Source organism: Benincasa hispida, chromosome 11 (assembly GCF_027475165.1).
Source record: "Benincasa hispida cultivar pf3 chromosome 11, pf3_genome.v1.1, whole genome shotgun sequence".
Lineage (NCBI taxonomy): Eukaryota > Viridiplantae > Streptophyta > Magnoliopsida > Cucurbitales > Cucurbitaceae > Benincasa > Benincasa hispida.
The window spans coordinates 23,913,654-23,919,531 of NC_143488.1; the positions used below are offsets into that span (position 1 = coordinate 23,913,654).

General features: G+C 29.5%; 1 pseudogene; it reads left to right on the plus strand.

Moving 5' to 3' along the window:
* LOC120092072 (ABC transporter G family member 9-like) overlaps positions 1 to 5,561 on the plus strand; it is a 6,371-nt pseudogene extending 810 nt beyond the window's left edge.
* Positions 5,562 to 5,878: the final 317 nt, after the last annotated feature.

Here is a 5,878-nt window from a genome sequence, read left to right on the forward strand (position 1 = left end):
TGAAAAGCCCTTCTCGAGTGAAATGAAACGCCGAATCGGGTTCGTTACACAAGATGACATTCTTCATCCCCATTTGACAGTAGCCGAAACTCTAGCCTTTAGTGTCTTTTTAAAGTTGCCAAACACTTTAACAAAACAAGAGAAACTGGCGAAGGTAGAGGCAGTGATCTCCCAACTAGATTTAAGCAAATGCAAAAACCATCATGGGGAGCCAAACTCTGAGAGGCATTTATGGGGGAGAGAGGAAAATAGTCAGTATTGGCCAAGAAACACTTATAAATCCCAGCTTGTTGTTTCTGGATGAGCCAACATCGGGCCTTGACTCAACGACGGCGCAGGCAATTTTGATGATCATGAATGAGTTCGCTGAGGGAAGGCAGACTGTAATTATGACGGTTCATCAGCCATCGAGCCGTCTTTTCTATTTGTTCCATAAGCTCTTATTGCTATTAGAAGGAAATGTAGTATACTTTGGAAAAGGATCAGAAGTTATGGATTATTTCTCGAGTATTGGATATTCTCCGTCTGTACCTATGAACCCTTCTGATATTTTGTTGGATCTCGCTAACGGTATGCCATTTTTTTAAAAAAAAATTTGGATTTCTATAAGTTTAGTTGTTTTTTAAGTTCTTGTACTAGTATCTAATTACTCTACATTTTTTTTTTTTAAAAAAAAAAACATGGCATGTTTGTGCAGCCCAAACATTTGCTTACAAAATTGAACTGTTTATAAAAAAACTAAGAGGTGATACATGATATTAGGTAAACTCTAAGCTGCACCTAATAATTAGGTGCTATTCATATTGTCAATTATTACCTACTCATTACCTAATCACAACCCCTTGCTACTCCACCTTTACCACCTTTTATTGCCATTTGTTCATTGTCAATGTTTTGGTAGTTTTAATATATCTAATTAAATCAATATACTTAGGGTCGTTTGGATTGAAGAATTGAGACAAGAATAAAGTTGGAAATTAGTAAGGGATAAACATCCCCTTAATATATGTTTTGTAGGTTTGACATGGTAATAAACTATTCTTATGCATGGATTATACCCACGAATGATTCTCATCCAAAAAGGTGAATTTTTTTCTTCTCACTCTCTCTCCTTTTATAATATATTTATTTATGATTTTATTTTATATACTTTTAAAATTAATTAATTTTAATTGTTATATGAAACTTAAATTTATATATTATAAATTTATATTGAATTTTAAATTATTATGAAACTTAAATTTATATTGAATTTTAAATTATAGTGTACTACTCCTATTTAATAAATGAATTAATTTGAATATATATTAAAACGATTTAATATATCCTTAATTTTTATTTTAGTTTAATAAATTATTTTATATATACATATATATATATATACTCATACTTATTTTTCAATAAACTATAAAGAACTAATGCAATAAAACTATCATTTAATTAATTAATTATATTTGTAGTTAGTTAATGATCATTATGATTAATATAATATAATATTATTTTTTTAATAATTTTAATTAGTTTATCATTGATTAATTAGAATTCATTGGTTGTTTTATTAATTAATACATCATACTTATATAAATTCATCAAATTGATCCCATCAAATTAGGTAATCAAGTAACTTTAATTATAAATTTTTTATTTTAAAAATATTTGTAATTATTAATTTAATTAATATTATTATTTGTTTATTTAGTAATTAATTTTTCTAATTTATTGTTTATTAATTAGTATATTAAAATTTTACAACATTTTCATGATTAATTTTACAAATTAAATATAAAAATAATTTATTTTCTAAAATCTCAATAACACTTCCATGGCACAACGAAACACTATCATCATGGATTCCCATCAATCTTATTCATGGGCTTATTATTTCCGACATCCTTAATTCCTAGGCATTTATAAAACCTTAAATCAAACGACGCCTAAGAGTGTTTTATCACATGGTTGGATGGATGCAAAAAAAAAAAAAAGAAAAGAAAAGAAAAGAAAGAAAGAAAGAACGATGTAGCCCAAAATGCATGCTAGCATGTTATTCTACCCTTTGGCTAATGTTAAAACCCCATTTGTAACCATTTAGTTTTTTTTTTTAAAAAAATTAAGTCTATAAACAATACTTCACTTCCAAATTGCTTCTTTTGTTATCTACTTTTTAGCAATTATTTAAAAGTTAAGCCAAAATTTGAAAACTAAATAAAGTAGTTTTCAAAAAGTTATTTTTATTTTTATAATTTGACTAAGAATTCAACCATTATACTTGAAATGTAAAAAAACGAAATGGTAGTATTATCAAACGGGGCCTTAGATTTTGAGATAGGAGGCCAACATTTACTCCTCAATTAATAAATAATTATTTTCACTTGGTCGACTTTCTACCCAAAAAAAATTAAGTCCAAAAATTGGCAGTATATTTGAACTATTAATATTTGATTTAATATTTGATTAAATTCACCATAATTCACATTCAGTTGGTATCAATGTGGCTCAACGGTTAGAAAATGGAATTAGAAGAGTGTTCAACCATATAGTACTTATACTATCGACCATGAGGTCAGAGGTTAGATTTTCCCACCTCAAACTTTAATTACAATACCTTTGTAAAAAAAATCTAATAAAAAAAGTATTTCATCCTAGAATATTCTAAAAAATCTTTTTGAGGGGATGTCTAGAGTATGACTTAGAATTCACTCCAATATGAGAAAAAATTGAATTCGTAAAGAATAATTTTGAGAGACACTTATAACCATTAGACTATGTCGGTGTTAGGCAAAATTTTAGCCATACATTTTTAAGAAAGGCCAACTAATATGTATTGGGGTGATATATATTAGAGCTTATATATTAAAATAGAGAAAAAGAATAGAAGTGATTGAATAATAGAAGTAAGGCTTTTTCTCAAATCTACCTTTTAAATTTACCCTCAAGCCTTCAAAAATTTCCTAAAAAAATATGGCATGAGAAACAAAGATCATCAAATTAAAGTAAATTAGGTCAGTCTTACCTTCAAATTTAAAATATAATCGTTGGAGAACTCAATATGAATCAACCCTAATGTTTTGTATTGGTGAGGTACATACAGGTTTGTCAATGAATGATCCAAATGAGGACCCAACAATAGTTAAGCAAAAGCTTGTTTCATCCTATAAGAACAATATCTCTGAAAAGTTAAAGTCAGAGCTACAAGAAAGTGATGATGAGCATTGGTGTAAAGATGGATCATATGAAGACAGCAACTTTGAGATTTGGCCAACAACTTGGTGCCAACAATTCTGTGTTTTGTTGAGAAGAGGAATTAAGGAAAGGAGGTATGAATCCTTCTCTGTGATAAGGGTTATGCAGGCTTTAATTATTGCGTTCCTTTATGGATTGTTATGGTGGCAATCTGATCATTCTCATTTACAAGACAAGGTTTGATCTTTTTCTCCCTTTTCTCTCCAAATTTCTTTCAACTTTCTCTCCCAAGATAGGCTAAATTATAAAAAAAAGAAAAAACCATGTGCTTAAACATTGTATTTTACCTAACAAATAACCTTTTGAACTTTCAAAAGTTTAAAAAATATCCTTAAATTTTCAAAAAATGCTCATAAATGCCTTATTGTGTTAATTTTGGATGGAAATCATAAGTACTTTTTTTTCAAAAACATCCTCGAACTTTCAAAAGTTAAATACTCTTAAACTTTAAAAAAAAAGTTAAGAAAATACTCTTATTATTAGTATATGAACAAACAAATCGTCAATGCCTCATTGCAAACTCTGAACATTCAAAAGTTATCTTAGTACTCTTACCTTTGAGAAACAGAGTTAGAAATTGACTTTATGGTATATCTATACCCCATCACTTCCCTCTTCTATTTCCTCTCTCTCCCTTACTTCAATTTAATGACCTAACTCTTCTCTATTCTCCTTCATTTTTATCCTCCCTTTCCTTTATCAATATCCTCTTACTGCCCCATTTCCTATTTCTCCCATCCCTCGATTCTCTTCTTGTTATTGATACTTTTGTTACTTTATATTAGTCCTTTTTCAACTCAAATAACATCAAATAAATTAATTACAAAATTAATGGTGGAAGAATTTTTAAACTTGTTTTGAATCGTTAAAAGTAATGACAACTTTTGAAAGTTTAAAGATATTTTTGAAACGAGGATTTAATAGTGTCCATTCATATACTAATGGTAAGGGTACTTTTTATTTTTTTATTTTTTATTTTTTTAAGTTGAAGGGTATCTTTGAAACTTTTGAGAGTTCAAGGGTAGTTTTAAAACAAAATACTAACTAATTCCTTCTAATTACCAATGGTAACGTATTTTTGAAAGTTTAAGGGTATTATTGACATAAATTACACCGTTTAAGGACATTATTTATATTTTAGCCTTTTTAATACATGTCTCTAATGATTTTATCATTAAGTTTCTAAATAAATGAATCAATTTAGACTCTCATTCAAGGATTTTCTTTGAAAATCATTCATGCATCAATTCTAATAATCTATTTAGTTAATCTAACACTTGAAGAAGCTCACAGACTTGTAAGAATTGATGCATGGATGAATTTTGACGGTAATTTGAATAAAGACTCTTAATTAATTCACTCATGAAAATTTAGAATTTTAATCGAAACAATAATAAGTCTCAAACTATTTTTCGAACAAAATCTGAAGGATTACGTAAATTGATACAATTGCACAACTCCAAATTTGAATTGACAGACCTATTAGTTTAATTAGAGTTTTAATTAATTGACACAATTATCAAACTTTATGTGTAAATTGAATATGGTTCCTAACACCAAAAGTAAATGTATATATATGTAGATTGGACTTTTCTACGCCATAGAATCCTTTTGGTCTATGTTACCTCTAGTGAAAGCCATCCGCACCTTCTCAAGAGAACAAAAGATACTTGAAAAGGAGAGATCCTCGGGAATGTACAAGCTTTCATCTTACTTCATGTCAAAATCAGCCAATGACCTGCCCATGGAGCTGGCTCTTCCCACTCTTTTCACCCTCATAGTGTATTGGATGACAGGCTTAAAACCAACTCTTCCACACTTCTTGGCCACTTTGTTTACTATTCTCCTCAATGTTTTTGCGTTTCAAGGCTTTGGCTTTGCCCTTGGTGCCCTTATTATGGACCAAACTACAGCAACCATACTTGGATCAGTCTTGACTTTGTCTTTCAATATAACGACTGGATTCTTTGTCCAGAATGTGCCTGGGTTTATTGCTTGGATTAAGTATCTTTCTATTGGTTATTTTTCGTACAAGCTTATGCTGATGTCTCAGTTCAAAGTTGATGATACTTATCAATGTTCCAGCTCTGGAGGGCTTTGTAAAGTTGGAGAGTTTCCTGTAATAAAACGAGTAGGACTAGTTGAGGGAAAAGCCACAACTGTTCTTGCATTGGTGGCAATGGTTCTTGGATATCGTCTCATTGCTTATGTTGCTTTAATGAGGATTGGTGTTACCAAGCAAAAGTAGGATATCTTAATATATAGATTATGTCATAGTACTCCATAAGGAAAAAAGAAATGAGAATAATTAAAATATCCTTATTATGTGTATATTTGTTTTCTCCTCTACGTTATCCTTTCTGTTAGTGCGTTTTTTGTCTGCTATATTTTTTTTGGATGACTCGTGGATCTTGGTAACTTTGTTCTTTATCTTGTCTCTTGTGACGTTCCAATGAATGTCTCACACGCAGTGTAGTTTTTGTCTGGAAATTTTCTCCATTTATAAAAAATTATATATGTTTGTTCATAAGGAGTTTTTCCTTCTCTAGGGCTCGATTGGTTATAGTAATGGTCTATTTCTTCCCTTTGATAGTACATATTTAAGGGTTTGCATTCTTCATTTTAGTGTTACCACTTT